The 18,919-nt window shown below is 44.2% G+C and overlaps 1 protein-coding gene across 2 annotated transcripts in view; it reads left to right on the forward strand.

The window, feature by feature from the left end:
* Positions 1 to 18,919, forward strand: part of P2RX4 (purinergic receptor P2X 4) — a 232,358-nt gene that overhangs the window by 71,858 nt on the left and 141,581 nt on the right. The window lies entirely within an intron of this gene.

Genomic DNA, 18,919 nt, shown 5'->3' on the forward strand with positions numbered 1-18,919 from the left:
ACCAACTGCACGCGTAATATACACAGTGGGAATAATAGACACTGCTAAGAGCAAAGAGAAAGGTGATACAGAAGTAATTGGTCTAAAACTATATATGGCAGGGGAAGTACACACGAATTGTAGCAGATACAAGTCACACTATGTAAGCATATATGAAAGTGGTGTAACAGAACATTAATACAGAAGAAATTCATTTCAGGGGCATTTATGAAGTGCATTTCATTTTTTTTCTTCGAGCTGGTGAGCAGAGCGATAGTTTTGGAACCAGCTCTTTCAGAGTGTTTCTCCAGGTGCTTCTAGATGCCTCCCAGCAGGTCTTGTGCATTGCCATTTGGTGATCTGCACTGTGGGGTCATTGGATAGGCACAGGTTTTTCAGTTTGTTTTAGCTAATTGAAAGCATATTGTTTGCAGTGTGCTTCCTTGCCACGAGTGGATTTTCAAATAACTAGTTTATCTGTGTTTGCACAGTGCCTAGCATAGAACATATATTGTAGACATAGGCCTTATTACGAGTTTGGCTGTCTTCTGATGGGACTGCCACCACGGTGGTCCCAGGAAGACTGCCAGGCCTGTGCAGAGCCCCCCGCCGGATTATGACTTTTAACCCGAGCGGGCGGTTCGGCAACAGGTGTGTTACGCTCATAGGAGAGACTCAGTTGCATACTGCCGCCTTGAGAGTGCCTGCAGCACATTCCTATACGGCATGGCATGCACCATTTCATGCACGCCACACTCTGCAAGAACAAGGGTGCAATTCCAGGGAGGCACAAAATGTGCCCCACGCATGCACCCCCAGGCAAAGATTCAGCCCTATTAGGGCTCCCTTATGTGCATGTCTGCCACCTTTTTCATGGTGGAGTCCCCACCATGAAAAGGACGGTGGATATGCAAGTCGTAATGTGCTAGGCGGTGCCTGTTTCGGCACTGCCAGCATATTCAGGCCCTTTCAGACTGCCGCGCCACAGCGGGATCCTTGATCCCAGCATTGGAGGCAGTTTTGTGGCAGTCCCACCGCCACACTCTTAATGCGGCGCACGGGTGGTGGTGGTTGAACTGCCACTGCGAGTACGGCGGCCCCAGGATCACTGTACTCGTAATACGGCCCATCGTAAAGTTTTCTCAAGTTAAATATTATTCTAGTAAAGTTTTATCAATTTAAATATTATTCTAGTCGCTTTGTTTTGTACAGCTTGTAATTCAGCAATTAGACGGTGAGCAATATGGAACACTGGCAAATACATTTGCTTGGACCAGTATTATTTGGTGAACGATTACTAGCAGGAGATACATTTTGTAATGTTATACTGATGTCCCTGAGGGAGACTGATCAAAAGAGTTTGGAGTGACATTTGTAAAATTTTATTCCAATATTTTACTAGATTGAATATTGGTATGCAGATTATTTAGTCAATATGTGATGAATGGAACGTAAGTTAGCAATGAGTGCGATATGTACGGTTTAGAAACAAGGTGTGAATAGAGGGTGCTTATGAGTAAGTTATTAAAGATTGGACATCTAATGAATTGTAATAGTTAACACAATGGTGTGTTCTTAGATATGTGAGTATACATGTAGTGGATAAATATTGAATTTTTAAAGACCTCCATCGAAGAATCTCTTTGATCGTAAACACTATCATTATACGGACGGAGGGGTTTACTTTTGATGGTAAAAACTCTGGTGTCACACTGGCCTATTGAAAAGTCTAGCATCGCCAGACTTCCCAAAAGGACAGTCGAACACTGCCCTTGATATTTCTAAAAGAAAAGAAATACCACATTGTAGCATCGTCCTACAAATAAATACAGACACTTCTTGATGCTTTCTATGTCGCTTTATTATCTGCTTCCAACACATTCCCTGTCCCTACTCTAACTGCCCTCATCCTGTTCTAACTCCTCCTCTTCCACTCAGCCCTCCTAGCTCCGCCCACCCCAGCTACTAGACTGTCAACTCTATTACATCTCCCCCTTTCTTAACAAAATGAGCTTAATGTCTTCAGTGTTCGCAATTCTTCAATCCACCACACGGGTCGGCGGACGGCCTGTTTTTTAAGCTTCAGTAGTGTCGAATCAGTGGTGGGCTTGGCTTTGGTCAATCTTTCTGTCGTCTTGATCAAGGCATTCTTGACCACATTGCGTGTAAACTGTTTACTCTCACGGTCCGCAGTCCTCATGTTTCCTTCCGGTGGTGTAATTACGGTTGGTTCAGATGCTCGATCTCTTTCACGAGTGGATAATGTCCCGGTCCTCTTCCGAGCACCCGCGTCTCCTTTTACTTCCTTTTGTCTTGTCCGGCCGAGGGCAACACTGCCCTCAAATTCAGAGTCATGTATACCAGACAGTACGGTGTTACCTGATGAGACTGTCTTGGTTTGGTTCGGTATTTCATTCGCCGCATCTACCCTTACTTCCTTTTGGCTAGTCGGTCGAGAGCAACACTGCCCTCCAATTCAGGGTCATGTATGCCAGACAGTACGGTGCTATCTGCTGAGACGGTCTTGGTTTGGTTCGATAACTCATTCCCGGCCTCGGGTTGTCTGGCGAGCTCGTGAGCTATCGGTGCATAGGCATGTTTCTCTTTCATCTGATGATATTTCTCTACTGATACGTCCGGCTTCTGTGCATAGGCATGTTTCTCTCTCATCTGATGATCTCTCTCTCCTGACACGTCCGGCTTTCCTTGCGGAGTGACTGGCTGGTCCCTTCCCATCCGGTTACTGAGGTCCACTGTCTCTGTTTTCCTTTTGTAGGTCCTTTGAGTCAGCCTCGTGGACCCCTTCAGGGGTGACGGTGTCTGATCTGTGTCTGGATATATTTGTGACTGACATGACAGGTTGTCCTGTGGAGTGACTGAGTATTCAGAGACCTTAGTGTGTGACCTGTTGCTCTTGACGGGAATGATGTCCTTTGGTTCCATGGTGCGTTCGGATGGTTGACGCCATGTCTGTTGTCGGGACCTTGACTCGGTCGACTCACGGGATTGAACAGACATGTTCTCTGGGTCAGAGAAGTCTTTTGTCGACTTCCAGGATCGGGCAGATGCGCTCTCTGAATCAGCGGAGGTCCGGGCCATACACCTTTTAAAGGATCGGACAGACGCGCTCTCTGAACCAGAGGAGTTCCTGGCCATAGACGTGCTTTCTGGGTCAGAGAAGTCTTTTGTCAACTTCCAGGATTGGATGGATGTGCGATCCGCGTCAGAGAGATCCTTCTTCCCATTCCTTCTCAAACATTTCTTTGACACTGTCTCGGGTAATGGATTTTTGAATTCCGTAGTCCGTGACAAATTGCTCTTTCCCTTTGAATTGTCTTTGAGATGCTTCTCCGTGAGCCTTTGTTGGAGCATCTTCAATGCTGCCTCATTTGGGGGGTTGTTTGATGACCCCGTGCTTGTTCCTTGTGCTTGATCCCAAGCTTTTGCCTCTTTGTCCTTCTCGCCTGAAGTTAACGATTTCCTCTCCGTTTCTTCGTTGTCGCGGGAGCCAAAGATGCATGGATCTTTTCTGGTTCGTTGCTGTGGAGGATCAGTCCGTCTTGTGCGACCTGTTTCTCCTTCGCGCTTGTTTGATGCTCTAACACCTCTGATCTGGGGGTGATGTGTTCTCCTGCCAGATGTTTCCTTGGACTAGTCTTCACTGCTTGGCGACTGATGTTCCTGCGCCGACTTCCGGTGTTGACCAGTGCGACCCCTTCTTCTAGGGTTTGTCTTTCTCTCCCACTTGTTGTGCAGGATGCCCTCTTGTCCAGGAGTGCAATCTGTCCCACTTGACGCTCTTTCCTCATCAGAGTACTGTGTGTCATACTTTGAATGAGTCCTTGAGGAACTCTTGGAGGGTGAATAACTCCTTGGAATTGTCTTTTGGATGGTTGACTCTGAGTCATCTGACTCTGAGAAATCCTTGGTTGACTTTGAGTAGTCGGACGCTGAGGAGTCTGACTCTAAGTAATCCTTGGTTGACTTTGAGTAGTCGGACGCTGAGGAGTCTGACTCTGAGTAATCCTTGTCACTTTCCTTGTCGCTGTATCTTTCCCGTTGTCTTTTGTTTGCTGGTCTGCCTTCCCTCTCTCTCCTTTCAGTTTTGTTTGTTTTCTGAGTTCTATCTTCCCCGGTATCTTGATGGTTTGCTCTCAGGTGCACGTCCTTGAATCCGTCTCTTGCTTTTATCTGCATTCCAATTTCGGCCTTCTTGATGATTTCCTTTAACGAACAATGCCCTTGCAGGATCTTGCGCTTGGTGTCAGGGTTTGTGCAACCTTCAACTATCCGAAGTCGAACCGCATCCTCATTTGTAAAAGTGTTGAAGTGGCAGCCTCGTACCAGACTTTGTAACCGAGTGATGAAGTTTGGCAACGGTTCGCCTGGTTCCTGCCGTGCTGTATTGAAAACCATGCGATTATGATCCACATCTGTCTGTGCGTTGAGATGGGCACAGAGCTCCCTTTCTAGTCTTTTATAGATTTCTGTATCCTCTTTGGAAAATGTCCTGATTGGGCATCGGCCCTCAGGACCCACCAGATGGAGGAGTAGTATCAGACATTTTCTCTCTCTTTGCTCACCACTGGCTTTTAAGAAATCTTCCAATGCTTCGAGCCACCAGTGTCGTTTGAGATCCGAGATCCAATCATCAGTCTGCACCGCAGGGGGCGGTACTTCAATGTATGGAGTGACCCGCTGTGTTACGTCTCCTCCCGCCATGAGAGAGGGAGATTCTGGTCAAGGTCTTTGGTCTGTCGTTTGCTTAGAAATTGATAGTCTTTGTAACCATCACAGTATGCGCCGGTGAATGAACTTGGATGGTTCTACTCTCTCCGGGGTCCTCTGTAGGACTGCCCTCCTCTGGGTCTTCTGCAGTTCTGCCCAGCAGCTCTTCTCCCTTCGGCGCTCTTCGGTTTGTGCTCAGTGTCGTCTTACTGCGCATTCGCTTGCGTTTCTCAATGTTCGCGTTTCCACCCGTGCTGACATTTGTTTTTGTCAATGCATGTTTGGAAAGTCACTCTTGTGGTTGCTTGTGCTTATTCTGTTTTGGTTGCCAAGACTTGTTCACGCGCCGTTATCCACGCTTATTTATTTGCCTTACCAATGCCTATTTCTTGGCATTTACCAGTGCTTGTTTATTTGCACATACCAAGGCTTGTTGACTTGCATGTACCAATGCTTGTTTATTTGCATGTATCAATGCTTGTTTATTTGCATGTACCAATGCTTGCTTGCTTGTCTTTGCCAAAGTTTGTTTGGTCTTCGCCACTGCTCGTTTATTTGCATATACCAATGTTTGTTTATTGGCATATACCAATGCTTGCTTGCTTTTGCTAATGTTTGTTTGGTCGTCGCCAATGCTTGTTTGGCCTTCGCCAATGCTTGTTAGGTTTTCGCCAATGCTTGTTAGGTTTTCGCCAATGCTTGTTTGGCCTTCGCCAATGCTTGTTTGGCCTTCGCCAATGCTTGTCTGGTCTTCGCCAATGCTTGTCTGGTCTTCGCCAATGCTTGTCTGGTCTTCGCCAATGCTTGTCTGGTCTTCGCCAATGCTTGTTTGGTCTTCGCCAATGCTTGTTTGGTCTTCGTCAATGCTTGTCTGGTCTTTGCCAATGCTTGTCTGGTCTTTGCCAATGCTTGTCTGGTCTTCGCCAATGCTTGTTTGGTCTTCGCCAATGCTTGTTGCTAAACTCAGCTCGCCTGACCTCAAAATGGCCGCCTACAGTTTGCACAGGAAGGATGTCCCAAAAGTTGCCTGACTCAAAGATGGCCGCCGTGGTTATCTGCAGGCACTACTTTCTCTCTCTTCATTCGACCCGATTCTTCACACAGGACTCACCGGCAGTTGCTCCTAGGGTCAGCATACTCCGGATTTGGCTCCCTCTGGTCAAGGCTACAGTCAGGTGAGGTTGGGGTGGGCTCCCGCCTCACTTTGCAGGGTCCATCGGCGGCGGCGTGCCAAAACCCACGCATCCGGCGTGAGGTTTTCCGACGTCGGGCTCCAATTTTACCGCGCTCATCAGCGCTTGGCAGTGGACCTTCGCGGGGGGCAGTCCACACCAGGATTCACTCGTTTCTGGCCACAGCAGTCATCAGGTGAGATTGGGGTGGGCTCCCAGCTCACTTTCTCAGTTTCCGTGCTCTTGGGCCGACAGCATGCCAAACCTCATGCATCGGGCGTGAAGTTTTCCGACGGCACCCAAGCTCCGGTTCCGGCGCGTTCAGCCGCGCTTGGCAGCAGGCCCTCTGGGACAGCGTCCTCTTCACCAGGGCACTTCTTCACTCACTGTGTGGCGCTGTACCGGGTCAGAGTAGGCTCCCGACTCCTGTTTCTTTCCGGCAGCTGGGTTACACACACTCGGCGGGACTCGCACTTTCAGCGCCACAGGGTTTCTTCGACCGAGCGTTTCAGCGCTCCCAGGTCGGGATTTCCTCGGGGTTCCCTGGCTTCTTTGGGGTCGCGGTCACTTGTTCTGGGCCACAATCATCAGGCCTCAGCTTTACTCGGCAGCGGAGCTCTTCCCTCGACGCTGCATGGGACAGGGTGCCTGTATGTGGTCTCGTGGGCTGCAGTCAGTGTCATCCCACCCTCGTCACCAGTTGTAGCATCGTGCTACAAATAAATACAGACACTTCTTAATGCTTTCTATGGAGCTTTATTATCTGCTTCCAACACATTCCCTGTCCCTACTCTAACTGCCCTCATCCTGTTCTAACTCCTCCTCTTCCACTCAGCCCTCCTAGCTCCGCCCACCCCAGCTACTAGACTGTCAACTCTATTACACACATGAAGGACTAATTAATGTGTGGGCTGTTTTTTGGTTTCCTCATGGCCCATGGGGCAAAAAGAGATGACCCCCTGAGTGGCCCTTTCCAGTTGGCACATTCGGCACTGCCAGACTGCCCAAAAATCCAGTGCAATACTAATTGAGGGCCATTGGTGTTATGTTGGGTGCAAACCGTCATGTGTTACACTGTGCTATGTTTATAAGAACACTACTTTATCCACAGGGTTGAAAATGTCTGTCCTAATGAAGCCAATGATAACATCCGTTTTATTGCCCATTTACTCTGAACCATGAATATTTTCTGAGGCAGCTAGAAATTAGATTAAATGGTGCCTGATTATTGTTTTCTAGCTATTGCCACCATATATTTGATATGTTATAATTTGATGGTTTAGGGCAGTGATACTCAAACTAAGGCCTGGGGGCCGCTTGCAGCCCTCTTAACCTATAGATGCGGCCCCCTTGGTGATTAAATAAATGGGCAAGTATTTATATACCTGCAAATAAATGCTTGCCATTTATTTAACATGTTTTTGAACCTCCCTACACAATCCATGACCCTACCAGACCCCCTCCCTCCAACCTGCTGACATCAGTGCGGCCCTTGGGCACACCACAAACCCTACTTTGTGGCCCCTGGGCAAATTTTTGTGAGTACCCATGGTTTAGGGCATATGTTCTTATTTGATTACATCAGGCATTGGTTATTCATGTGTACATGTGGAGGCGGCATCCTCTAGACACCCGCTCTATACATCTGTGTCTACTGACAGGCAAAGATCCTTTCTTTGTTTAGAGTACAAATCGTTTCTTTGGGAGTCAAGAAGTATATTTTGAGCTACGATAAGTGGCTGCTCTGGCTGTTGTCTACTATCCATCATGTAAATACCATCTAAATTTACCATTAATAATCCACATTCCAACATGGCACAATGCACTATTCTAAGATAAGCAACGCTCTGGTTATGTTTATTTGATATATGTAAAAAATCACTTTTAAAAAAACATCAGGTTTTGTTGCGTACCATAGTCCTGTCCGTGATTGATAGTTCCCATTCTTGTTCCTCTGTTCTATTTCTGGTCATGGACTGTAAGCAGTGTCTCCATACTGCTGCATGTGTGGTTGTGTGATTGTAGATTCTCAGTTGTTAAGGGCCTCTTTCACTTCTATGGCTGCTGGGATCATCTCCGTGACAGTGTCGGCACAATTGTACTTTCACTTGTGTGTAGAGTAGAAAGTACATCAAGTACCTGGACTAGCTGAGTTCAACTCGAGTCAACCATTCGGAATGTAGTCATCTTTTTCTTTAGTTAGAGCTGGAGACAATATACCTCCCAGTATTTCGGGTACTATGAGAAGACCCTGTAGAAGTATGTCAGGTAACCCCAGCAGCCCGCGTCCGTCCTTCACCCGTAACCGGTTCTCCAGATCTAACTAAAGAAAAAGATTACTACATTCCGAATGGTTTGACTATGACATATTAACGATCTGGACTTTTCATTGTTGGACTGGCAACTACAACACAGATCTGAACTTGTTTCTAGAGAAATCTCCGTTAGCAACTTTACAGAATGTCTAAAATCTGAGTTTTTAATTTAAAAAAAGAAAACTCAAACCTGGAGAATCAAAGTTGATAGATTGCGAGTATCTGCTGCCCAGTAATTAGTCGACCTCCATCCTCAGTGCCCAGGACAGAACAAGATAAGATAGGATCTGAAGCAATATGAATGAGCTTCTATAGTCTGTCCGCTATAAGTTCTGACAAAGAATTCTCAATAGTTCGAGACTTCAGAGCCAAAACAAGAGCAACTTCTCAGGCTCCTATGCTACTACAATACAAGCCTTGAGGAAGTCACGCGTTGACTGTTTTCGTACTACAAAGACAAGGAACTGGAATTCTAGTTACAGCATAGAATTTGTCCTTTGTAAATGCTAAGACTTTTTAAAATGAAATTTACGTGTTTTTGAGAAAATAAATCTGTTTAATTACCTAATCCTGTTTTGTATATACAATTCCTGTGACAGAACGTTTCTCTCATTATCGTATGGTGTTCTCATTGCTGTACAAACTTATCAGTAAATTGTACACAGAATATTTAGAGTGCCGGGGTTCTGTCTCTTGTGCATTTGTTTCATATGAACTTTCAATGTGATGGAGAAGATTTTAGCTGATGCTATAGGACAGCTTGTTTCACTCCGCTAGTATAATTTTCAATGTCAGATTTATTTTCACAAACCGGATTGTTAGACCATTGGATTTAAATGGTGGGTGTGGTGGGTGTGAAAATTTGATGCAGTTGATAGATTCAAAATGTGCCGAAAATGTATATCTTATGTCCGTAGACAAACACATAATTTTAATTCATGTGTGTGAAGGTGATTAGCAGTAAAGGAAATGCACTTGCAACAGGTGATGTTCGCTCTTGAGAATGACTCTGTGCCTAAGAATTGGAAAGCGTGAATATTTTTTGGGAGCACAGACCTTTTCCCTTTTCTTTGGATGAGATTGTTTTGGTGAGATGTATATCTTTTAGAGCAGCTGGGTTTAGCATACAAAGTCCAAACAAGAGAATCTGTGAAAACCGGTATATTCAGTTCATATCCCTGCCAGCAAGTAACGCACTTTAGTTTTAACAACCTTGTCTGACTTGCTCCGACAAAGGTTAAGTGGTTTGGCTGCACAATGTCTAATATGAATTGAATAAACACATTTTCATGGATTCTTTTCTTTTCCCTAATGCTGGTCTTGGACTTTTGCAGATTGTGCCACTACCAGTTATATGATTTTGCCTGGTTTAAGACTGACAATTCATAGTGAATATATTCCTTGTCAACAATTTGAAAGCAATGCCTTGAAAAGGATATGTAAATTCACCAAGATAGAATATATATTGTTATCCAACATGAAGGAGACAAGCAAACATGAAAATATTTTACGAGCACCAGAACAGTGTGCTTCCTTTAACACTTACTTTAACACATTTAGATGTTTATACATTATAATATATTATTGTTATGTTTTAAAAGAAATGCTTTGCTTTGCTATCTGAAGGACTAGAAACAAAGGAGAAGCTCTGTAATGGGCACGTTATTTGCCCCAATATATGCCATAACTGGTGAAAGTGGTGGGTGCAAAAGGTTGCCCAGAAGTACAAGGCTGAAGTGATCTTATAGCCAGTTCAGTTCATAAGCTTTTATTCGATTTGGAAAATACAAATCATACGAGCAGAAACAACCTAAAAACGATTCATTGCATATGTAATAAGTCTAAGCAGAGTAATACAAAAATACACAGGGAAAGTACATAAAAGAAGGGAACAAATACTGCCATACACTGGACAACAATGCATAAATAATTTTAAAACTTTACTAATAGGCTAAAAAGCTATAAAAAGGATCTTACATGTACAGACAGGAAAATGTATTTATCACACCAAGTGCTTTCCTGGCAGCTGTACAGTTTAAGACAAGAGATCAAGAAATGGCTCCGGGACACATGGAGAAGTTAATTTGATATATAAAAAGGACCATACTATTACATACTCTGGGCATAAAAACAGGGATAGAATACTATATACAGCATAAAAGGACATTTATGTACAGACAGGAATATATAGGTTAAAGCGGCACTATGCTCTTCCTGGCAGCTGTACATTTCAAAATAAAAGTAGCAACAAAGAAACAGATGTCCGCATTCTCTAGAGAACATAATAAGACTAAAGCACCCTTTGAAGATCGGATATTGTATTTTAAAAAGATGGGTTTTAAATACTTTACCCTTAAAAAATGATAAAATGTACAAAAAAGTAGAAAATGACAACAGCTCTGTCGTGATATGTTGTCACATGGGCAGGGAATCTCAGATCTTGTTTTCTGATTTGGGAATGCGACGAGATGGTGTACAATACCCAATCTGACTCGAGTTAGCACAAATTGATGGGAGCGACGAGACACAATAGCAAGATAATTTTGTAGCCCCGGGGTTAAGTTCAATTCCTTATAAAACTTCACGGTGGCTAACTTGCCATGCACCTTATCACGCTCATTCTTTTTAAAATTTAAAAATGTATATTTAATTTCTTTTTTGGGTATTGCAACTGCCAATTCAGGGTCCTGGAGAACATCAATGTCAAATAAAATTTAGTACCAGGAATGAATGTATTTCAACCACTGTATACGTAAAGAGTGATCCAGACCTATACAATCAAGGATAATCTCTTGAGTGAATCGAGTCTCTGACTTAGCCCAAATCGAACGCCACAATAAGAGTGGCCGAACGGCTGCTAAGTCGGAGATAAACTCGATCCCTACCTCGTCATGAATTAATTGTACAGAGGCAGAAGGGGGGACACATAACATTCTCTTTAAAAATTTGTTTTCATCTTTTTGGAGCAAGGTGCCTTCAGTATGGCTAAACAAAGTAGAATCCACTCAGAGTGGTGGTGATCCCTAACAAGATGGGGAACACACAGTGTTGTATAAATGCCCCTCACACACCAACAGGCCCCTTGGTGTCATGCTTCATCATCGGGGCCTTCGCACCCCTCTACGGGATGCGGCGTGCTACGACTCGCGAATACGCAGGAGCACTTGAAAGTGAACTATGTGAGGGGGTGTGTCTACAAAAGTGTGAGTGAGGTGAGGTGAAAAATGGTTAAAAATACCTGGCGCGTGGGTGAAACAAATGTATTAAATCCCCGGCTGGTATTATTAAAAAAGTGCAAGGCGTGGTTGAAAAAATACAAATTAAGGTATTACAACCACTGTGAAAAGTGTCAACATGTTTCGGAACTCAGAGGCTCCTTCTTCAGGACAAGGATAGCACTTACCCTCCCCTTACTCACATGTAAATGTAAAAGTGTAAAATTTAATTACAACAATGTGTAATGTACCTAACAATGTTATATATGTAGGTGTGTGTCGTTGCGCCCAATTGGCGATGAAAACCTGTAAAGAAAAAGCATACATAAACACCCTGGTCTAAGATGCACAGGCCCTAGGAGAAGAAAACAACTTCTCAAAATACAACAGGGTCAATCCAAAAATAGTGGAACCCTGTAAAGAATGAAAAAATAAAAAATAAAAAATAAAGTACACACACAAGGACATAACACAACGCTCACGGATATGTATATGTATATATGTACAAACACAGACTTAATCTCTACTCTGATGGAAATAGAGCACAAAAATAGATAATTTCACAGCTTACTTAAAGTTCTCAAAAATAAGACCTCATGAGCCTGTGCGTGTTATTGGGGGATCCTTCCTTTCTGTTCAGAAAATGACCTATAAAAACATTAATATATGGGATTCAATTTGTTGTAGGTACCAATGCACCAAAGCGCCAAACTCAAGCTCCTTTTTCTGACCCAAAACTCACGTTTACTGCAATGGCTAGTTGCCTGCCTTCCCTCAACGCGGCTCCGATGAAGTGAGCGTGCATCGCGTCAGTACCCTTCTTTATACTCTGCCATTAGGTCATTACCGATGGTTAATTGAATAATGAGGCCCGGGAGAAGCCCAAATAGGGACTTGGTAATCCGAGGAAGTCCGGTGTTGCGCGATCGGCCACCGCTATACCCTGCGCATGCGCCTCCCCAGCAGGACTAGTGTTAACTGCGCATGCGCGGAAAGGTGAAGTCACCGCGCATGCGCAAAGGAGCGGCACTGCCGCTAATGTCAGAACGCCTGCAAAAGAAACTTGGAGGTATTTCGAGCATGCGCGCTTCGGCGGAATATCTCAAAAAAAGAGCTTTCATTCCAATGTAACAGGAAGAGAGCGAAAAAAGGCTACGTGGGGATTAACAAAACAGTAATTAGCCATACATTCTGGAAGGGGCAATGGGTTTCTATGTCGGAAAAGGAGACATACAAGAATGGGGTGTGTTTTCAAGAACCCAGACTGAGTTATAAATAGCCCCATCAGCTATATATTGTTCTTAATTCACAGGGGTAATGGCAAAGAGAAAAGGAGGGTGAGATTATCCTATTAGTGATGATATAATTTGATACACCCCAACACAGGGATTCTCAGAGGTCATTTCGACAAAGTTTGAATGAAAGGGCCAGGCGAAAGACCTCAGTACAAAACTGAGACAGAGACAGTATCCAGAAACTGTGATCCAAAAAGCGATGAAAAGGGCTAGAAATAACAACCGTGAGGCCCTCCTGGAGGAAAATCCAAGGAGTGACAATAAAGGGGAAAGAACAGTATGTGTCACAACATATAGCCCAGTTACAAACCAGGTGACAAAACTGGTCAATAAACATTGGCGCACACTGACGAGCGGAAGTCTGTCATTGGAAAAACCTCTGTTTGCACACAGAAGGGGTAAGAACTTAAGAGACATGCTTGTCCACACAAGACCATTGCCTAAAAAAAGTGACCAGCCAAGACTGCAGGGCATTCACGGCCACCATCCATGTGGCAACTGTAACAATTGCCATCTCACCCAAAAAAGCCTGTCCTTGACTTTTTCAAACGGGACAAAGTGGGACCAACGTGTTTTTACGAATTGCAACAGTAAGAATGTTGTGTACTTGATCACGTGTCCCTGTGGAAAAGAGTATGTGGGAATGACTACGAGACAAGTGAAAGTAAGACTCAATGAGCACAAAAGTAATATCAGGTGCAAAAAACTTACAACAAAAATGTCTGCCCACTTCATCGAACACCAACACTGTGTCAACGAATTACAGTGGACGGTAATAGAACAACTGCCCTCAGATGTGGGCCTCCTGGAAAAAGAACAAAGATGGGTGTTCCGTCTTGGCACTGATATCACTGGGCTTAATGATTCCATTCCTTGGAACCTCTTGAGATGAACTGCATTGGGCCCTTTCATTCAAACTTTGTCGAAATGACCTCTGAGAATCCCTGTGTTGGGGTGTATCAAATTATATCATCACTAATAGGATAATCTCACCCTCCTTTTCTCTTTGCCATTACCCCTGTGAATTAAGAACAATATATAGCTGATGGGGCTATTTATAACTCAGTCTGGGTTCTTGAAAACACACCCCATTCTTGTATGTCTCCTTTTCCGACATAGAAACCCATTGCCCCTTCCAGAATGTATGGCTAATTACTGTTTTGTTAATCCCCACGTAGCCTTTTTTCGCTCTCTTCCTGTTACATTGGAATGAAAGCTCTTTTTTTGAGATATTCCGCCGAAGCGCGCATGCTCGAAATACCTCCAAGTTTCTTTTGCAGGCGTTCTGACATTAGCGGCAGTGCCGCTCCTTTGCGCATGCGCGGTGACTTCACCTTTCCGCGCATGCGCAGTTAACACTAGTCCTGCTGGGGAGGCGCATGCGCAGGGTATAGCGGTGGCCGATCGCGCAACACCGGACTTCCTCGGATTACCAAGTCCCTATTTGGGCTTCTCCGGGGCCTCATTATTCAATTAACCATCGGTAATGACCTAATGGCAGAGTATAAAGAAGGGTACTGACGCGATGCACGCTCACTTCATCGGAGCCGCGTTGAGGGAAGGCAGGCAACTAGCCATTGCAGTAACCGTGAGTTTTGGGTCAGAAAAAGGAGCTTGAGTTTGGCGCTTTGGTGCATTGGTACCTACAACAAATTGAATCCCATATATTAATGTTTTTATAGGTCATTTTCTGAACAGAAAGGAAGGATCCCCCAATAACACGCACAGGCTCATGAGGTCTTATTTTTGAGAACTTTAAGTAAGCTGTGAAATTATCTATTTTTGTGCTCTATTTCCATCAGAGTAGAGATTAAGTCTGTGTTCTGTGTTTGTACATATATACATATACATATCCGTGAGCGTTGTGTTATGTCCTTGTGTGTGTACTTTATTTTTTATTTTTTATTTTTTCATTCTTTACAGGGTTCCACTATTTTTGGATTGACCCTGTTGTATTTTGAGAAGTTGTTTTCTTCTCCTAGGGCCTGTGCATCTTAGACCAGGGTGTTTATGTATGCTTTTTCTTTACAGGTTTTCATCGCCAATTGGGCGCAACGACACACACCTACATATATAACATTGTTAGGTACATTACACATTGTTGTAATTAAATTTTACACTTTTACATTTACATGTGAGTAAGGGGAGGGTAAGTGCTATCCTTGTCCTGAAGAAGGAGCCTCTGAGTTCCGAAACATGTTGACACTTTTCACAGTGGTTGTAATACCTTAATTTGTATTTTTTCAACCACGCCTTGCACTTTTTTAATAATACCAGCCGGGGATTTAATAAATTTGTTTCACCCACGCGCCAGGTATTTTTAACCATTTTTCACCTCACCTCACTCACACTTTTGTAGACACACCCCCTCACATAGTTCACTTTCAAGTGCTCCTGCGTATTCGCGAGTCGTAGCACGCCGCATCCCGTAGAGGGGTGCGAAGGCCCCGATGATGAAGCATGACACCAAGGGGCCTGTTGGTGTGTGAGGGGCATTTATACAACACTGTGTGTTCCCCATCTTGTTAGGGATCACCACCACTCTGAGTGGATTCTACTTTGTTTATTCATATAACTAGGGAGGCCGAATCCACTGACTCTCTCTCTCCCCCCTCTTGTTAAATTCTTGCCTTCAGTATGGCCCCATACACCCGCCCCATACAGTGCGGAAGAAACACAACGGATGTTATATATGTTGGTCATATCTGGGATACTTCTCAATCCAAGTTTGGAAGCGAATCGAAATATACTACTGGTAGTCCGCAACATTTTCAGTCTGATGTTGTCGAACTCAGACCCCTAGTACAATCAACCAGTACTTACTTAAAAGACACCAAGGCCGTTTTACAACTCCTACAAGATACAACTTTTGATCCAAATACACAGCTACTGCTTTCACTCGACGTGGAGAGCCTGTACACCAGCCTCCCTCATGATGAAACACTACTAATAATTGAGGAGGTGCTCTTCTCCACACCGTGGAAGTACCAAACTCCTCGAGGATTGGTTTTGGAATGCATCTCCTTGGCACTGCAAAAAAACTTTTTTCAGTATAAGACCACCATATACCAACAATGCCATGGGACCAGCATGGGAAGCACATTTGCTCCTAGCCTGGCTGGTCTCTATGTGCACCACCTTGAGACAAGCAAAATCCTACATGAACAGAATCCATACAGGTCTAAGATAAAATGCTGGAAGAGGTATATTGACGACATTCTGGTCATATGGGAAGGTGATCATCTGTCCGCAATGACTTTTTTGGATTGGCTCAATAACCAGAACGCTTTCTTGAATTTCACAATCACCATTTCAAACCAGTCCTTGGTGTTTCTGGACCTCAACATTTATGCGGAAGCAGGGATGTTAAAAACCACGACTCACTTCAAGCCAACCTCTAGAAACTGTTTATTGAGGTACGACAGTTTTCACCCCCGGCATCTGTGTGAAAACTTGCCATATGGACAGTTTTTACGCCTAAGGCGTAATTGTACAGATTTATGCCAATTTAAAAAACAGGCAGAAGATTTGAAAGAGAAACTCAAATCACGTGAATATCCGAACAGGATTATTAACAAAGCGTTCAAGAGGGCGAAAAACAATAACAGAGAGGCGTTATTGGAGGAACGAATCAAGGATCCTATTGAAAATAAACGACCCATCTGTATCACAACGTACAACACAGTGTCCAATGAGGTGTCCAAATTAGTTAACAGGCATTGGAGAATACTTACATGCGGCGAACTAAACCTGGAAAAACCGATGTTCGCACACCGCAGGGGGCGTAATCTCAAAGACATTTTGGTTAATACCCGACCGAAAACAACAATGGTACCCACACAACCAACAATGAGCATCCATGGACATTACCCATGCGGGAATTGCAGCAGCTGTCATCTCACCACGAAAAGTACCAGACTCAACTTCAGCAATGGCTCAACATGGGAACAAAGAAGGTTCACAAATTGTAATTCAAGGAATGTGATCTATCTTATAAAATGCCCATGCAATCTGGAATATGTGGGCATGACCACACGAGCCATGAAAACGCGAATGAATGAACATAAGAGTAACGTGCGTTGTAAAAAAAGTACTACTAAAATGGCTGCTCATTTCCTGACCTCCCAGCACTGCGTAAACGATCTAAAATGGACCATCATTGAACAGTTACCCTCTGATGTGGGCCTCTTTCAAAAGGAACAACGTTGGGTGTTCCGTCTGGGCACCCATCTGCATGGGCTTAACGATGACGTCCCATGGAGTCAAGTGTCGGTATAAGGGTCCACTAAATAATGACTGTCCACTATAAACAATGATGTTCGGTGGGTTAGATATAATAGGACCACGTTTACCAAGTATCTGAGACTCTGAAATCATACATATGGTCCATTGCACAGGCATATACTAAATCTAACCGATCGTCCAGCCGTGGACCACAACCATGCCACCATAATCCTAATCATAGCACGCACACTGGAAAGATCAATGGTAGTCTGCTTATTAGGGCATTGCTTTTTCGACCCTGGATTCTATCAATCAGCATAATGCCAATAGTACGTCACACTAGTCTCTCCGTCCAGACCTTGATAAGATCGGGACTCTACAGACCTCACACGCGCACTGTAGCCACGGAGCTTGGTGTGCGCACACGAGCTGCGCATGTGCGAAGCATAGACAACTTCGGAGTAAGCATGTACTTTAGATCAGTGGAAAGAGGTTGCGCATGCTCACAAACGACCAGCGGCACTCGCAGACACTGATCCCATGCTACCTCGCCTGCAACATACAGACGCCCTGTATGGTCACAGAGCGGAATACCCATACATGGGACGATTTTTGCTTCCGCCTAATTAACGAAATGGGCTATAAATAAACGATCACCGCTACCTGTCTCCACATCAGCGGAGCAGCGTGCGGGGTAAGACGGTGACCAGAGCGTCCTGATTCTGTGAGTATCAATAGCGAAAAAGACACCATTAGGCCACAAGAACCTAAAACCATCTAAATAAGTAAGTGCAACAGAATGAATTGTAAAAGCCTCATTCTTCACTGCAGATACCCCGACGTCCCATTTGCTCATGAAGCCAACAAATCAAGCTTCAGAAGTATGAAAGAACTTACAGTAAAAACCTAGTATCCTATGTGTTTTATGTTGTTTGTGTTGTGAGTCGTTTCAAAGCTTAATATAAGCAAAATGGTGAGGTTCCAGGTGACTGCACCTGCATGAACTACCCGCTACATGGGTAACCATTAGGTGACATATTTTGTCCTTTTGTCTTTCTACAGGTCATTGTGCCTCTAGCAGACCGCTGTAGGCACACTTAGCCGATTAAAATGTTTTTTCACTTTTTATGTAAATACACTTTTTATGTAAAAGAAGACGTGAGTAGGGAAGGGAGTTTGTGCCCCTGTCCTGAAGAAGGAGCTTGTCTCCGAAACATGTCGACACAAAAAGCACACTAGAGGTCCTGTTCATCAATATAACAGGTCTGACCTCGCCCTGCACTTTCTTTTAACAGTACCAGCCAGAGCACAGAATAAAAAATTTTTTTTCACTCTAGCGCCAGGTACTTTTTAACTTTCACCACACACCCTACTCACTTATAAATATAACCCACACACTGGACACCACACATAGCCAACACCTGTAGTGCTCCCGCGTAGCCGTTGGTCGCAGCACGCCGCATCCCGATAGAGGGGTGCGAAGACCCCGATGATGAAGCATGACACCAAGGGGCCTGTTGGTGTGTGAGGGGTTTTTTCACAAACAATGAGTGCTTCATTATCTATTTGATCACTCAACCTCCCCAGCACAAGTTGGATTTCTTTTGTTTATTCGTCGAACTCAGATGTCCACGATCCGTCATTAGTAAAAGTAATTCCCAAGTAACAAAATGATTTAACGTTTGTCATTTTATCACTATCCAAGAAAAAACTATGCTTCGATTTGTTGGCAAACTGCCCACACAACATTACATAAGTCTTGGATTTGTTCACACAGAGCTTCCTGTTTTGAATAAATAACATAAAACTGTCAATTAATCGCTGTAGCCCAATCTGGGTGCGGGATAAAAGAACAGCGTCGTCCGCATATAATAAAATTGGGACCAGTTTACCTCCTATCAGGGGAGCATCTGCTGGGATATCGGCCAGGTTTCGATCAATACTATTAATAAAAAGAGAAAATAAAAGAGGGGCCAATACGCATCCCTGAC

This window comes from Lissotriton helveticus, chromosome 11 (genome assembly GCF_964261635.1).
Source record: "Lissotriton helveticus chromosome 11, aLisHel1.1, whole genome shotgun sequence".
NCBI classification, from domain to species: Eukaryota; Metazoa; Chordata; class Amphibia; order Caudata; family Salamandridae; genus Lissotriton; species Lissotriton helveticus.